Raw genomic sequence first — 19,043 nt, 5'->3', positions numbered from 1 at the left:
TTGGAATTTGGGAGAGGTAATTAACCTTTGGACAGCATGTGAATAAAGGACCTGGCTCTGTACATGGCAGCAAACGCGGTACTGCAGACTGGGGCTACTTAGAAATACTTTAATTGTAAACAAAACAAAAAAATGTCGTGTGACGAGGGCCTCCTGTCGAGTAAACCGTACGCCTGGTGCAAGTCTTTCGATTTGACGCCACTTTGGCGACTTGCGCGTCGATGGGGATGAAATGATGATGATTAGGACAACACAACACAACACAACACCCAGTCCCTGAGCGGAGAAAATCTCCGACCCAGCCGGGAATCGAACCCGGGCCCTTAGGATTGACAGTCTGTCGCGCTGACCACTCAGCTACCGGGGGCGGACGTTGTAAATAATCATTCACAGTTTCGACGTACAGCAACCAATGGAATCACGTGGAATCATGGGTCTGGGGTGCATGTTTTCAGACGTTAACATCATGGCTCATGTTGTGTTGGCAGAAGAGCCAACACCGTGTTACGAAGGAAGGCCGAAATGCACGCGTTTTAGCTCCCGCAGGCTGGCGTGAGGAGGGAAGGACTATACTGAATTGAGGTCTGGAACATGACAAGGAATTAGAATTCAGAAAGCGGACGTAATTTGTTTGATACTTAACTTTAATCCATTAATGATGAACGTCGCTCTTGACGGTACATGATTCACAATATAGTCTGTTCAGATTATAGTAACTGAATATGGCGCCTTGCTAGGTGGTAGCAAATGACGTAACTGAAGGCTGTGCTAAACTATCGTATGTAGTCAGTGAACCATCGCTAGCAAAGTCGGCTGTACAACTGGGGCGAGCGCTAGGGAGTCTCTCTAGACTAGACCTGCCGTGTGGCGGCGCTCGGTGTGCATCACTGATAGTGGCGACACGCAGGTCCGACGTATACTAACGGACCGCGGCCGATTTAAAGGCTACCACCTAACAAGTGTGGTGTCTGGCGGTGACACCACAGCTCAAATGGTTCAAATGGCTCTGAGCACTATGCGACTTAACTTATGCGGTCATCAGTCGCCTAGAACTCTGAACTAATTAAACCTAACTAACCTAAGGACAGCACACACATCCATGCCCGAGGAAGGATTCGAACCTGCGACCGTAGCGGTCGCTCGGCTCCAGACTGTAGCGCCTAGAACCGCACGGCCACTCCGGTTAACATCATGTGCAAGAGTTGTACAACAATATGTAAACACCAAAACCAAACACTTTACAATGTCTAACACGGTCTAGGTAAACTGTTCGCATTCAAAAAGGCTTCCAGTCGTCTCGGAATGGAAAAATACGGGTCCCGTACGGTTTTCAGGGTAATCTTGTACCATCCCTCCTGCAAAACATTGATACGTGCAGGTAACGATGATGGAAGAGGATTGTGACCACACATCCTTCTCTCCTAAGTAGACCACAAAGGCTCAATACAATTGAGATATGGTGACCTTGGTACCCAGGGAGACGCGACAGTCCTGGACAATGTCAGTTGTGTGAACAGGGGCCCCTGTCTTCTTGGATCACAGCATCACCAAATCTTTTGAATTTAGTTGAGAAAATTCAAAAGATTTGTTGAATGAAAAACTTGACATACAAAAATAGTTGCCACCTTCTCTGTATATCATCTCTTATAAAATGTGAATATTAGCCCATTCGTTTTCTGTATTTTGTGTGCCATGTTTTTCAAATGTACTATATACAACTTTCTTATATACCTTATTATACTTTTTATGTGCTTTTATCTGGATGCTGTCTATCAGTATGGGCACTACTTCTGCCTGCTACGACTTTCCTACCTTTCGACCGTGCTTTATCTCGCCTGTTTCTGCTTTCCTGCCTCTCTTCTCGGCTCGTCTGCCCTCTCCTCGGCTCTTCGATCTCTCTCAAATGTTTCTTTCAACATTTATTGAGGCCAGAGTGGAATGTCCTCCATAATTCCTATATTTCAGCTGCTTTGTGCTACGTTTGACTCTTTCTTAAGCAATGCTGCTATCACCTTTGCCCAGTCGTCGGTGCAGTCGCTGAGTCTCAGGTAATGCAACTGCTACCAACGTCTCGCTTCAAAACATTCCAATACAAGATCTAACGGATCTTACAAGTCCTCCTGCCTATTAATTTTTCTATAGTTCGGTTGGCGTAAGTTGACCCTTAACAGCTGGCAGCACTTTTGCCACTTTTCAGCTACTAAGTGCAAACAGCTCCTAGAAAAGTTTCGGCTCATACAGGAGTCAGAATCAGAAAGCCAGCAGGAACTTTAAAATTTCACGGAAAATGGGCGACATTATTTTTGTCTGCAAATCTGGAAGTATTATTGAACAGACTGCGGAAACCCATTCATCGTTACGCGAATTTGATGTGTTGAGCACCACAGTGGACTCGATATACTTACGAGCTGGCAAATATTTTGTGGTTAGTTAATGGAACTGGATGCTGCTTTTTCGTGGACAACTGATATTTGAATAGTAACTGGGGAATCTGTTACCACTTTAGGTATGTAATCGTGCAAACATCACTGCATTTGAATATTACTCTAATTTTATTTCATGATTAAACAATATTTGTAGGACCACTATTTTACGTTAATTTCGGCAGCTTAACTGATTGAATAAATCATGAGTTCATTACAATCTAAAATCTTTTGTAATGATAGAATTCAATTATCCAGTAGCATATACAAGGGCTATATGAAAAAAGAGACCAGTTTGTTGATACCGTCGTTGTAGAATGTTTGACTGTTGACAGAACTACAGCCTCATCTTCGATTGCACCGCTTCGTCACCATCAAAGTGAGGTCCTCGAAGGGAAGTTTTCGAAACAGATGTAAATCGGATGGTGACAAATCGGTAGTGTATGGAGGATGATCGATGATAGTGAATTCAAGGCGTCGGATTGTTCGATACGTCACAGCTCTCTTGTGCTGGCATTGTCACGCTGAAGGAGAGAATGCTCCATCTGTGGAAGAACATTTCGAATCAGGAGCTAGATTACAACACGCTGTTTCTCACGCACTAACGTAGTTGCGTTACACATCGCTAAATTTAGGAGCAATGTAGCAGTAGAGGGTTGCAAATATCTAGACATGAAGCATAAATATGTACACACATCAAAAAAAAATTTGCATCACCTCAGTTCGGTGAGTTCTGGGACCTGTACACAAAGTTCCAATAGAGATCAACATAAACGTCATTTCAGCCCTTTTTATTGCTCATGGAAACCACAAATTGCATGTTGTACCACCATATAGCGAGACATTCAGAGGTGGCGGTTCAGATTGCTGTACACATCGGTACCTCCAATACCCAGTTGCACGTCCTGTTGCATTGATGCATGCCTGCATTCGTCGTGGAATACTATCCATAAGTTCATCAAGGCACTGTTGGTCCAGATTGTCCCACTCGCCAACGGCGGTTCGGCGTAGATGCCTCAGAGTGGTTGGTGAGTCACGTCATCCATAAACGGCCATTTTCAAACTGTCCCAGGCATGTCTGGAGAATATTCTGGCCAGTCTACTAGAACGATGTAGTTATCCTGAAGAAAGTTATTCACTGGACGAGCACGACGGGGGCGCGAATTGTCGTCCATGAAGGCGAATGCCTCGTCAGTACGCTGCCGATATGGTGGCACTATCGATCGGAGGGTGGCATTCACGTATCGTACAGCCGTTACGGCGCCTTCCATGACCACCAGCGGCGTACGTCGGCCCACATAAAAATGCCGCCCCAAAACATCAGGGAACCTCCAACTTGCTGCACTCGCTGGACAGTGTGTCTAGCGCCTTCAGCCTTACCGGGTTGCCTGTTTGGTTCGAAGCACTCATCGGTGAAGAGAACGTGATGCCAATCCTGAGCGGTCCATTCGTCATGTTGTTGGGACCATCTGTATCGCGCTGCATGATGTCGTGGTTGCAAAGATGAACCACGCCATGGACGTTGTGAGACAAGTTGCGCATCATGTAGACTATTGCACACTGTTTGAGTCGTAACATGACGTCCTGTGGCTTCAGGAAAAGTATTACTGAACATGGTGGCGTTGCTGTCAGGGTTCCTCCGAGCCATAAGCTCGGTCATCTATTGCAGTAGTATCCCTTGGGCGGCCTGAGCGAGGCATGTCACTGACAGTTCCTGTCTCGCTGTATCTCCTCCATGTCCGAACAACATCACTTTGGTTCACTCCGGGACGCCTGGACACTTTCCTTGTTGAGAGCCCTTCCTGGCACAAAGAAAAATGCAGACGCGATCGAACCTTGGTACTGATCGTCTAGCCATGGTTGAACTACATACAACACAAGCCTTGTACCTCCTTCCTGGTGGAGTGACGAACTGATCTGGGCTGCCGGACCCCCTCCGTCTAATAGGCGCTGCTCATGCATGGTTGTTTATATCTTTGGGCGGGTTCAGCGACATCTATGGACAGTCAAAGGGACTGTGTCTGTGATACAATATCCACAGTCGACGTCTATCTTCAGAAGTTATGGGAACAGGGCTGTTGCAAAACTTTTTTGATGTATGTAGAATGTTAATACCTTGTGTTTTATTTAAAAAGATTTAAGAGTTTTTACATAAATTCGGAGGTATTACTTTTCAGCACACCCACGTGGATAACATCTTTCTTTCATTTTGTTACTATTTCTTGCATTGCAGTTAGAATAATTAAATTGTTGCCAGTGCTTAGGTAAATTCGACCAACGATCACAGGTTAAAACTACAGGGTGTTTCAAAATGAACATACTGGTTTACGGCGTTGTAGCATTTATTACGTTCAACTCACAATTGTAAATAATACACCCAATGAAAGAGCAACTAAAACAGTTTTGACTGTATACATGCGCGCAACGGGAAGAGTATGGAATAATGAAGAGTGACTGAAAAACACATCTGTAGGCCGCGCGGGATTAGCCGAGCGGTCTCAGGCGCTGCAGCCGTGGACTGTGCGGCTGGTCCCGGCGGAGGTTCGAGTCCTCGGGCATGGGTGTGTGTTTGTCCTTAGGATAATTTAGGTCAAGTAGTGTGTAATCTTAGGTACTGATCACCTTAGCAGTTAAGTCCCATAAGATTTCACACACATTTGAACATTTTTGAACACATCTTTATTTGGGAGCAACATGGTGCGCCGCCTCACTGGCATAAATCAGTAAGCGACTGGTTGAACGACGTTGTATCCGACCGGTGGATTGGGCGCAAGGGTCTGGTTGACACAGCATTTTATGCATGACCTCCACACTCACACACGATCTAACGCGATCGTGTGTATGTGCCTCCGATACCAGCTGATCTATCCGACTTTACAAACAGTGTTACACATTGATCAAGGTTTCGGAACAACTCGCCTATCGGGTCGATGTGTGATCAGTGTTCAAACTGAATAATTGTAAGGAAAACTCCTTGTGTTACTCTTTCATTTGGTGTATTATTTATAATTGTAAGGTGAATGTAATACGTGCTACGAAGCCTTAAAACCCGTATATTCATTTTGAAACACCCTGTATTTCTGCAGCAAGATTAATTGCTGGGCATGAAATCCTACCGATACCGAGACAATATTTCAAATGAAGCAGTGTATCGTCCAACTTTGTTTAGTGCTTAATCTCGTCTCAGGGACTATTTTAATTAAACAGCGTTAGTACCGGTTCGTCGCAATCCTGTACTAACGTCTTACCCCACGTGTGGGCAAGATTTTGGCTCGCGGGCCATGTCCGGGTGCGCCTGCCAGAACGTTCAGCCTCCCTTCAGATTCCACCCACCGCCGCGCCGCACCGAGTGCGAGGAGGGGGAAGAAGAGAGAACAGCGAACGCGCCAACTTTAAATGACAGTGTAGTCGTACTGCAAATAACTTTGTTTTGTATTTCACATTTCTCGACAACATAGATCACAAACAAAATAACTTACAGTATTAATTAATTATTTCTGGCGCACTGAAGGCACAATATACTTTTTATCAGGTACAAATTGTCGGCATACAGACAGAAGCAGACAATTTTACACAGGTTTTTACTGAAGTTGTCATGTAATCGTGAATTATTTAGTTTCATAATCGAAAAAAGGTCTTTCACACAAATATATCGATCGAAGTATTGTAGCATTTCTACAATCTCGTTATGGAGCTTGCAAAATCCATCTGAGAAAAGCGGTGTAAACATCCTGTACAGATTGTAAAAATATTTGTAATTAAAACTGGAATTACCTTGCCAGCCAGTCAGTTACATTTGCACTCGCACAAGGGCGCTTTCAACTGAAACGGCAAACGGTCTCGAAAACAGCTCGAGAGCAGAAGTTTAATAATGATAGTGTCCTCAAAACCTTTTTAAAACTATCGTTGTGATTCTTAGAAGGCCACAATGAATTCTTCAAATCTCGCACTTTCTTTAACGCTAGTGAGCTGAGGGAACTGGTTTGTCTTTGGTAGACTTTCTTTCTAAATGCATCTCCATCGAACCAGAAAGAATTTGCCTTTCAGTGGCTTACTGAGGGCAGTGTGCGGTCAAGTCTATTCAAAATATCAAGTCTGAAACCCATTCCGGATGTTCTAGTTTTCGTTCTTGCACTCCTTTCTTCTTCATAAATTCAAACTTAAATCGAAGAATCGTTTCAGGCATGCCCCTTGACTTAACCAACGTACTTCGCAATAATACATGAAGTCTCCATACTCTTCGTTCATTTCCACTGAAAGCTGTTGCTACTGAAAATGGTGTGCGACTTTTGAAATTTTGGTTTTCATATTATCAATTTCAAGTACTCCATGCCCGCAAATTTAGCACAAAATGCTTCTTGGTGTACACAACAATGAATCCGGACTGTCGATCGTCGTAATTTTTTGCTCTACGATTGTCGTCTAAAAGTTTAAATTCCTTCTGCATGATACTATAATGTCGTTTCGCAGCAAATAAGCAGTACCCATCGCTTATACGAACTGAGAATTCTCATCCCTCTCTTCTGTCATTCTCATACATTTTCAAGGATTGTGACTATAGATCGCTAGACTGCCTGTGAACGTTATTCACACCACAAACAAATAGCGAAGGGTATACAGCACTGACGCCACGTTTCTGCCGAACTCCGAGAGCTGTGCCGCACCGTAATACTAAGTGAAATATAACGCTGTTCCGGCTACTTTCAAGAAGGACCGAGCAAAGCCGAATGACAGGCCGCGGGGCGTTGGCACGCCGGCGGCCTGCACACGCAGCACGCGTGTCGTTTGGCACCCCTTGGCCGGCCCTGTCGTCTGCTACTTCTGAGTTCGGCGTTTCACTCATTACACTAACTCATTTTTTCAGCCAAATAACTCAAGAACCGTGCCGATGTCAGCTGAATTCTTTTTTTACAAAAACATGTTAAACGTCCTTGTAAAAGTGATCCTCAGATGAATACTACTACTATGCAAGTCCAGAAACCTCTCACGTTAGCAGTTGCAGTGTCCAAGATTTCCTCAAATCCCCGGGTATCACGATCATCAGACATCTATGATCAACTCTACCCATATTTACAAGAATACATTACAACTAAAAGCGGCTATACAGTATAACGCAATTGTTGTCCAAGACAGTGTATCAGCAGACTGTGGCCCTGTGATTGTACTACTCGCGCAAACAAAGTTGACACTCGGCGCGGTGCCTGATGGGACCGACTGTAAAGGCATTTCCCATTTACAGCCGCTTCCATCAGCCACCGCGCCGAGTGTCAACTTTGTATGCGCGAACAGTAATCATATAGGGTATACAGACTGCAAAACGCGGGAATAAAATTTCACACAATCTCGGCAGAAATAACATTCTCAATGTAACGACAGATTTTTGGATTTGGATTACCAATCTTCATCTTTGTTTACAATTCATAAGATTTATGTACAGTACTGAAATTTCTGTGAATAATCGGCTGCAGTTCCGTAGGCAACTGTTGTAACAATAATGCTAGTTAGCAGAAGTAATGTTGTTTCTTTATCTATTTATTTTCCTTCGGCGCTGTTGCACCACACAGCCAAACGGCTATAATAAAACCTATCATCCGCTAAGTTACCAGTAAAGATAATAAGCATTTGCAGACTTAGTAGCAGTAATAAAAATGTTTTCTGTAATTCTAATTCATAATAATAACAAAAACCATTCAATATAAATTTATGTATACTATCAGAGCAGCTCATAAAAATCATTTTTTTTCTTCAGTTGCCTCCACTGTTATATACCGTACATATGAACAGTAGTAAATAAATAATTAAATAAACAAGTTCTAAGAATAAAGCTATGAATCAGTACATGAAAATAAATTGGTAAAGGATTTCAGAATATCTCTAATGCTATGGCTGAAAGAGTTGTGTACAAAGTGTATCTCCCATTTCAAGAAACTGTACTGAAGCAAACAATTTCGTTGAATCTCACACTGATGAGTAGACGACGGTTTTATTTAGTCAAGTGTCTGGCTCTTATTGATAATCTGTAATACTGAGTTGCACCCCTTAGAAGAAAAAGCCGTAAATAATTTCAGAAGCGAATCTGCGAACTTTTATACGTCTACGTTCTACACAGTAACAGTACAAGAGCCATCGTTGGCTGCGTGGGATATCAATATAACAACATTTATTTCATGAAATTCTCTACTTTATATATTCATAGAAATGCTATAGAAAGGCACATTTCTTAGTATTCCTTACTTTCCAAATGGTTTCGTCATAGTCTTTAAACAGGTGATTTTGTCAGTTGTTATTTGTTCTGATGTATTAATACCATCCTTTATTAGGTGTCTCAGCCACGCTATAGTTACATGTATGTTGCACTTTAAACATCACATTAGCTTCAATTTATGAATATGACGCTTTTATCTCATTGCAGTGTTGTTGCTGTGGAAAGGGTAAGTCTTTTTCTGTTGCAAAAAGAGAGGGCGTATCAAGAAGAATAATGCATTTACAAAAATCGTAACTATTATGTTATTTGAGATATGTGCGTGAACAATGTACCGTTCGAAAGAGCAAACTCTCGAGTCTTACGCGGTTCCCGCTAGGTAGCAGCAGTGTGCATCCACTTCAGTTCTAGTGAAAATGGTGACTGGACAACAGAAAGCCTTTAGTGTTTACGTTTTGCGCAATACTGGTCAGTAATAACCGTTCAGCGTGACTTTCGTACTACGTACGGTGTGGATCCTCCTACAGCACACAGCATTAGACGAGGGCATGGACAATTCCGAGAAACAGGTTGTCTGTGTAAAGGCAAATCGGTGGGCTGTCCCTGGGTGTCGGACACAGATGTCGAACGCACCCGCCGTGGTTCCACAAGGAGTTCGCCGTGCAGCTCGACATGCCACTGATGTCCGCCCGGCGATTGTTGCGTCGACATTTTCCACATGAAACCATACGAAATTCAGCTAATGCAAGCTCTTCCTGAAGGTGAGAAACAACAACGTCTGGAGTTCTGTAATTCATTCTTGACAAGATGGAGGATGACGGTTTTCTTCCACGCTTAGTATTTAGTGACGAGGCACCATTTCACTTAAATGGAAAGGTGAACTGTCATAATGTGAGAGTATGGGGTACGGGTACGGAAAAACCACTTGAAGTTGTACAAATTTAATGTATTTTGTGCAGTTCCCCGAGAAAAGATGCATGGTCCATTTTTCTTTGCCGAATATACTGTTACAGGAAGCACGTATCTCGATATGCTTGAGAACTTTCTTTTCATACCATTGGAGATTGATTCGAACGACTTCATTTAATAACAGGATGGGGTACCACCACACTGGCATCTCGAAGTGCTGGAATTTTTAAATCAAAGGATTACTGAATGATGGATCGGTCGCACTAAACCAAATGATTCAGCCTTTTACGTTACTGGCCCCGAAGATTAACGGACCTGACTGTATGTGATTATTTCTCGAGGGGGTTTATAAAAGACTTAGTTTATGTGCCTCAGTTACCAACAACAATGCATGAACTGAGACATCACGTAACAGCAGCTGATGAAGCTGTAACTCAAAGACATGCTTGCGTCAGTGTGGGAACAATTTGAATACCGCATTGACATATGCCGTGCATCTATGGGGGGCATACTGAACACCTTTGAAAAGATATAAAAAAAACGGTTTGAGTTTCCCGTTCATAAAAAAATAAAATTCACTATATGTGTGTGTGTGCGCGCTCGCGCTCACGAGAAAGAGAGAGAGATATTAGTGGTTCAGTCTTTCTAATAACGCAATTTTTTCCGACGTAGGAAGGCACTGTGTAAGGGTTCCCTTCACTGATTTCTTCGGAAAAGGACTCGCATTTTTCTCATTGCCAGCTCCAGTTGTGCTCGCTGCCAAATGTGTGACGTATTTCTGCAAAATTTACTGTGAAATTGTGCATATCACCCGAATAAATGAAAGTTCATCGAAGAAGTTATAGTACTTAACATGGAGGTATAATATCTCCGTGGTATTTTATATGATTATCAAGACTTCTCGACAGTCCGCAGTTCAAACGACATCGGCGTTTTAAATTTGAAAAATAATCTACACTAACGAGTCTCATATTTTAGTTATAGACGACCCGTTACAAAACCCACTCCGTGTAGTGCTTTAACTGTGCTGAGCTATCATTAACATACTCTCAGGTATAAATTCAGAGACATTTAATGTCGTTCTTTCATCTTTGCTGCTTCATAGTCCGCCATTATTAAATCGTCTTTTGGTACGTTTATTGGCGTCATTGTAACGCGATCCACAAACTGGTCACCACAGAAGAAATTAGGTGAGTACAAATCTTGCCTCCTTTCAGAGTGCAGTTTCATTGTACAACGTCAAAAATGGAATGTTATTCTGTTACGAGTTAAAATGAAAACGCAGTTGTTAATCATTATCGTGTAGCACACAAATATTTGAAGAGAATTTGAATTGTCAGTAGGTCTTGCGGTCGTAGTATTCCACATCAAAGACGTTGTAGATAATGTCAGACAGCTTCCCACAGAGTTTCAAGGAATATGATACGAAATTTGGCCTGTTCTCATAATCTGAAATGCTCTTCTTACGCAAATGTCCTGTATATTAAAATATTGCCCTTCCATGTGTCCATCATACCCCGATGTTGTCTGTAGGTAAAGATTTATTTATTGCATTAAATTTGTATAATTATGTGATACGGTAAAAATAATTTCAAGTAATCATACATCTTGTACGAATGGTTTAATATATCGAAGAAACAGGAACTTAAACGATAATAACAGCATCAAAGAAATTTTACGCGATGCGGAAATGTCAGATGCATGCTGCCAATTACTAAATGTGTGGCGCTTGTGGATTAAGTGCCTGGTACGTTATTGAAGACGATTGATGATATACAGACCAAACATTACGTTATTGTATTGAAACTAATATCTCGATCAGCCGATGGGTGAAATACATCTGCAGGCGGGTTACTAAATAAACATATTTTTTTTTCTTTATCGTTATAGTTTCAGTAACGGTTATTTGTTTTCAGTGGCAAAGACTTATGCAGAATTTAGCTGCACTGCAAAATATATGTGAATTATTTTAAAATACAATTTTTTTCGAGATCACGGCAACGTAATGTTGGCTAAAGCTACGGAACGTTGTAATTATCAAGCAGATAAGAATGGCATTTTGAGAGTATATGTGTATAAATATTATTATGAAAAATCTGTCTCTCGAAACTACGTGTGGAAATTTATGGAATATTAAGTGCGTGGCCTTTTTTTCTATTCATGTTATGAACATCGTAACATCTTTCTACGCAGTCTCAATACTGGTTGAGGGAAAACGTTAACGCATACAACCACACAAAGCTGGGGTCTGTTTTCGTTTATAGGAATGGATGTGTCTGTCTGTGGGTACGTAATTTTCGTTACTGTCTGTCAAGGCGAGCTTCGGTTATTCCTCGATATTTCCGTGTGACAAGTTCATTTTCCCATTAGCTTCTTTCACTGTATTTCGCTATTTTGACAACATATTTCACTGTTTTATTCCACCAATACGTGTAATTTCGTGTTTGAAGTACATAATAGAAATTTCTCAGCTATCGATCTTCTTTCGTTTCCCAGCACTAGTATCGGTACGACATTTTCGAATGTGTACTTGCTATATTACAGGCGAAACCCCTGACACAACTACAACTTGTATCCCGTCCTTCACTTCGCCTTTACACTGACAACACAACTAAAATTTGTATCCCGTCCTTCACTTCACCTTTACACTGACACTATATATGTCAATTGGCGAGCAAGATACAAATGTTGCGTATAGCTACATAGCTCAAGTAATGAATGGGATACTATTAGCGTCCAAGGCAACAATAAAACTGTACCCCATAGTGAAGTACGGGATACGAATTGTACATGTGCCGTCTTCTTGTCTCCTTGTAGTTCAATTGAGGTACAAGTTGCAAATGTAACTTACGTCTATTTCCACTTTTTCGATACCAGTGTACATATATAGAGGTCAACGGAAGTCTGGTATACATATATTACATATTTAGGTCCTTCTGTCATCAGTAGTACTGATATGTACGTAAGAAAAGACCGTTAGTAATAGCGGAGACGAAATAAACAACACATCTACAATTTGTATCCCGTGTTCCACTTACGGTTTCTGAAGCGGAGGATACATCGTTCAAGTGAAGAACAGGTCCAGTAATGCTAGTGAAAACGAAGAAATTGACTTACGACAAACTCCTATTCCGTACTGTACTTAAGCAACACACTTGGACTGAGCTTTTTATTTGTATCCGGTGTTTCATTTACGGTTTAGTGAAGCAGGGGATATATAGTTCAAGTGAACAACAGGACAACAATGCTAATTGAAACTAAGAAATCGACGTACTCTGACCTTGTATCCCGTACTGCACTTAAGCAATACAGTTCGAAAGAGTTTCGAGATACAACTGACATACGTGTAACGTGATGTATTCTTTGCTAGTAATATATTTCATTCATTTCTTTCCATTGTATTTTGCGGAGAAATACTACGATACAAACACGCGATATCGTTAACGTGAAAATACTACTGGCTCTTATGTATGTGAAGTACAGTTTATCTCTCTTGCATTTATTTGTTTCTGAACATTCTTCTCAGCTCTTTCATATTTGTAATACATGGTCTCTGGCTAATTCTGGCGTCATTGGTCAAAGCCGACGGGTTGTATCCCCTGCTAAACTAGACCCCAAAGCTGTACAGAAAAATAATTTCGAGTGAACATTTTGACATTGAATGGAAAGTGAAGTCATTTTTTATTTTCATCTACATTAAGCACTCACAAAAAAAACGAAACCAACGTTTCAGAAAAATACGAACTTCATCTGTATCGGAAATTGAACACAAGAACCCGTTTTATTTTTACTTTTATCGATGGGACTGTAAAGAAAGTAGTTACGCATACAATGAAATCCCTTAAACGTAAACTTTATTTCATCTGAAACAATTTATAGCTGAGGGGGGGGGGGGGGGGGTTGGGTTGTTTGGGGGAAGAGTCCCAACAGCTAGGTCATCGGTCTCATCGGATTAGGGAAGGAAGTCGACCGTGCCCTTTCAAAGGAACCATCCCGGCATTTGCCTGGAGCGATTTAGGGAAATCACGGAAAACCTAAATCAGGATGGCCGGACGCTGGATTGAACCGTCGTCCTCCCGAATGCGAGTCCAGTGTGCTAACCACTACGCCACCTCGCTTGGTATATATAGCTGAAGTATTGCTTGGATTTTATAAAAGTCTTGTGAGAAAAACCACAACTTTCGCTTTTGGATAAGTGCTACTACTGGCAGTAAAAATAAACTAGCACAATGAGGGGTGTGTACTTGTAGCTGTTATTAGTAAAATATTGTTAATTTGTGTTTAGAAACAGTGTAGAATATTTGTTCAGCGCAACAGACCTGCTGTTTCCTTGTGCCACAGACGTTGATACAAGTAAGATGTGGAATTATCCATTGTAGTTCTTCGTTTTTTTTTATTTTTATTTATTTATTTATTTATTGCATTCATTGCTGTTAACGAAAGGAATCTACTGAACTTCTTGGCGTAAGGCGTAGAAGTGAAATATTTGAAGCACTTTTCAATGACCTTTTAATGGGTAAGAACACGCTCATATTCTTTAGTACAGATCGCATGGTGTACTGAAAATTGGGGTTTCCGAGGTAGCATTTTCAGGTACTATACAGAATGATGCGAACTGACAGCTCAATGTTAAGCGTGCATCGACCGCTTTCCACAAGGAATCATGTTGTTGTTGTTGTGGTCTTCAATCCTGAGACTGCTTTGATGCAGCTCGCCATGCTACTCTATCCTGTGCAAGCTTCTTCATCTCCCAGTACTTACTGCAACCTGCATCCTTCTCAATCTGCTTAGTGTATTCATCTCTTGGTCTCCCTCTACAATTTTTACCCTCCACGCTGCGCTCCAATGCTAAAATTGTGATCCCATGATGCCTCAGAACATGTCCTACCAACCGGTCCCTTCTTCTTGTCAAGTTGTGCCACATACTCCTCTTCTCCCCAATTCTGTTCAATACTTCATCATTAGTTATATGATCTTCCCATCTAATCTTCAGCATTCTTCTGTAGCACCACATTTCGAAAGCTTCTATTCTCTTCTTGTCCTAACTATTTATCGTCCATATTTCACTTCCATACATGGTTATACTCCATACAAATACTTTCAGAAACGACTTCCTGACAAATCTATACCCGATGTTAACGAATTTCTCTTCTTCAGAAACGCTTTCCTTGCCATTGCCAGTCTACATTTTATATCCTCTCTACTTCGACCATCATCAGTTATTTTGCCCCCCCAAATAGCAAAACTCCTTTACTACTTTAAGTGTATCATTTCCTAATCTAATTCCCTCATCATCCTCCGATTTAATTCGACGACATTCCATTATCCTCGTTTTGTTTTGTTGATGTTCATCCTATATCCTCCTTTCAAGACACTGACCATTCCGTTCAACTGCTCTTCCAAGTCCTTTGCTGTTTCTGACAGAATTACAATGTCATCGGCGAACCTCAAAGTTTTTATTTCTCCTCCATGGATTTTAATACCTACTCCGAATTTTTCCTTTGTTTCCTTTACTGCTTGCTCAAGAATAACATCGGGGAGAGGCTACAACACTGTCTCACTCCCTTCCCAACCACTGCTTACCTCTCATGTCCCTCGACTCATAACTGCCATCTGGTTTCTGTACAAATTGTAAATAGCCTTTCGCTCCCTGTATTTTACCCCTGCCACCTTTAGAATTTGAAAGAGAGTATTCCAGTCAACATTTTCAAAAGCTTTCTCTAAGTCTACAAATGCTAGAAACGTAGGTTTGCCTTTCCTTAATCTTTCTTTTAAGATAAGTCGTAAGGTCAGTATTGCCAAGGGATCATACACGTTGCAAAATCATGGAACGTATATCAGACGCAGTTTTAGAACCTAGTCATTTAATTAAAACTTCAGAAACGAAACTTCACATGATTATACAAACATCAGTTGACGGTTAGGTTAGGTTAGGTTAGGTTAGGTTAGGTTAGGTCAATTATCGTGAAATTCCTGAAGACGGTATCCTTGCTCAAATTTCACGACTAAGAAAATTTTTCCGAAATTTTTCCCCACTTTATTTTGACACTAAGATTTTTCTCAATTTTGAGTTTCGACAGCGTTGTGTAAGATAATTCTTTTTTTCAAAAGGCAAATTGATTAAGAATTATCTTGCGTTAACTGTGTGTCAAGCAGGCCTGTCTAATTTTGCAGTTAGCCAATAAAAAATTGGCTAGCTAAAGATATCGATATTGATGCGACAGTTTTAAAATTTGTAGCTGCAAAGAAGCAAGAAATTCTAAGCTACGCGCCAGTCGCCTGGCACTAACGAGATCTTCGGTTTGCTTCCTTAATAGTCAGTTAGACTATGTGTGTGTGTGTGTGTGTGTGTGTGTGTGTGTGTGTGTGTGTTTCTAATGCGTTTTACTTACTCGTCTTCATCCACAAAAAGTTGTTAACATTAAACTTTGATTGCTTAATCACACATAACTCCTACTCAAAAATGTCTTTCATGCTTTTGTGAGGTTGGCTATTTGGGGTGGTGGGGGGAGGGGGCTGACAAATTAAAAGTCTGCACCATGTACCAAACCACGTAGCTAAGCCGCAGTGTAAACGTGTCTGAACCAGAGTAAAATATTAGATGTGTAGGTAACCAAATAGGGAATTCTTTGCACAGTTCTGTACAAGTTCGTAACTGATCACCGCAGACATCGCCAAGACATTCAATAACATTTAAATAGCTCAGTAGTCTTATCTTTGTGTCATTGAAGTATGTTTCTGTGTCTTAAACTCTTTATAAAGTGTATGACAAGTTCAGTCACAAAAAATGGCTCTGAGCACTATGCGACTTAACTTCTGAGGTCATCAGTCGCCTAGAACTTAGAACTAATTAAACCTAACTAACCTAAGGACATCACACACACCCATGCCCGAGGCAGGATTCGAACCTGCGACCGTAGCGGTCACGCGGTTCCAGACTGAAGCGCCTTTAGTTCAGTCACAGAAACAAAGTTTACATTCTACTGACATGTTTAACTTTAGCTTAGTATATCTTCATTTATCGTCATACCAACCTAGCAAAAACAAATATTGCATTTGTGTTTCACGTCACGTCGACTGTTAGTATCATTCAGAGATTTAGCTTTCGCGCGGTTTTGTGGTTATATGCGGGAAAGGAAGCAACCATGGCCTCCTTAAGGAACCGTCCTAGCATTTGCCTAAAATGACATTGGAAAACACGGAAAACCAAATTCGATATAACCGGCCATAGAATTGAGCCAAGGTTTTTAAAAATATTGAGATTTCCGTAACACTTTATCCAGGCTTTGGGCGGTATAAATGGCAAAAGTAAATTATTGTCATTTACGCATGTGTAAAATCAGCTTATAGGCACCATCGATGTATCTTTTTTTGTTTCTTTTTTGTTTTATAAGTTACTATATACCTTTTTTGTACACTTTTCTAACTATACCTATCTTCTGTTAAATTTAGTGAAGTTATTGCAGGTAAGAGATCCATCCTCTTCGTACTTTTTTACTATTTTTTCAAATTTTCTCATCCAGTTTCACGTAACTGTTTTTTCGTTTACCTCCCGTACTCAGTTCTGCCCTCATTAATGCCCACGCTGAATTTCCTGCTTCTCATTTCATACACTAATTACGTCACTGATGTTAGGATTTGGTTTAGCAGGCGTGTTATTAATTCTGTGGTGCCATTCGTGAGTAAGTACTAGATCTTACACTTTTCCTGTGGAAATAATGTCGATACACTTCGGCTGTCAGCTGTACAGCAGTCGCAGAAATCGCTGCTAATTCGAAATCTACCGTCACGTTTGCAGGATTCCATTCTGGAATATTTTCCACCGAATTCCGGAAAATATGTATGTATGTCTGTTATTCTTTGTTAGGAAATAATGCAATGTCAGCTGGACAGATGTTTGCATCATTATTTGTACTCCCAAATATTGCGTACTTGGGGAAACTGTTTGCTACAACACTTGAACATACCATCCATAAAAAAAGGTCTTGTTTACTTCTTGGAGCCTCTCTCCCTGCTCTTCCGGTAAAAGCTATTATCCTTTCTCCTAATTTTTCTTCTCTTAACAGAAAACTCTGCTCTGAGGTCAATTTCATCTCTTGTGTGCGGATCCATCTCATTTCCCTGTGATTTTGCCACCTGGTAGTACAAAGTTCTCTTGGTTGCTTCTGCTCTGGCATTTCAGTGATTACGCGGGCAACCCAGCTCCACTGAACGTATTTTGGAAATAGAATTCTCTTCCTCTCGTGCCCTTTTCTTTGCTTGGTTCGGAGTCGTCCTTACTTCCAACCGAGCGTCATCCGGAGCTCCACTTTGATGCTCGAATAAAACAAACACCATCGAATCCTTGTTTTTACGCATTTCTCAGCGGTGGTTTGCTTTCTGTTGCATTCCGTCTTCAACAGCGCCACATCACAGGCCCGTCTTCTCTCGTTCTGTTCACTGTGTAAGAATAACCTTCATAGTGACTACATGGCGCACCGCGAATGGTCGTTGAAACTTCCACGTCGAAACTATTGTGACAAAAATACACAAGTCGCATGATGTCAACTCTACGACAGCTAGAGCGTATAGTCGCCTACTGTGGTAGAAGAGGCCTACCGGGGCGCAATTCGGCCGTGTCTCGGGAACTGGTAGCCTATAGTAATTAACGGCCCGGGCGCAGACAAGCCATGACACAGAGATAGCAGGTATTTGGTGCACATTTCGCAAACTTCTGGTTGTACGCAAATTTCACTGGACAGAGTTTTCATGGATTTTAGATTGCATACTCTCACTCACAAACACAATTTTCACACTAATCAATGTTTTCTAAGATAATACGTTTCATACTTTGCTATTGTTTCCACATCAGTTTGGATTTAGTAAAAGTTATAAAACGTAAACGCTTATTTTGTGTAAATCCAGATGTCTCCCACATAATCGGATGCCATTTCTTATAGCAGTCTACGCATTTCACGCATATTTTTAGAGACTCATCTGAAAACTAAATGCTTCCTGACAAACTTATATATTTCTGTCTTCCGCTTCCGTGAAACCTGTAAACAAAATGACGCACAGTGTAGCCGTAAGGGAGATACGCTTAAGGAAATGTAGCTCTGGCGCTTTTAAGAAGTATACGCAGAGAGAACTGTAAATATAGTGTTTCAGACACTACTACGCTTTCACATACCGACTGTTGTACACCTACATACAGACACAGCAAATAACTAAGTGCATCTCAGAGGGTACTTAACGCTGTACCAGAAATTAGAGTTTCTTCCCGTTCCATTCGCGTGTGGAGCGAGGGAAGATTGACTGCTTAAATTCATCTACCTCTGCTGTTACTCGTCTTGAGCACGGCTTCGCTGTTCCTACTGGGACGCTGTTTCGTGGACCTGAAGAATATTTCTGATATCTTCCCTGAATACTGGTTCTCGAAAGTGTAAATAGGCTTTGGCTGAGCTCTTTACTCGCTCGAAGTATGAGTGCTATCAGCAAGGGATCTCAGATTGATTCCGTATTTCTAGGTT

This window comes from Schistocerca serialis, chromosome 1 (genome assembly GCF_023864345.2).
Source record: "Schistocerca serialis cubense isolate TAMUIC-IGC-003099 chromosome 1, iqSchSeri2.2, whole genome shotgun sequence".
NCBI lineage: Eukaryota > Metazoa > Arthropoda > Insecta > Orthoptera > Acrididae > Schistocerca > Schistocerca serialis.
Note: the sequence above shows the minus strand (reverse complement) of the source record.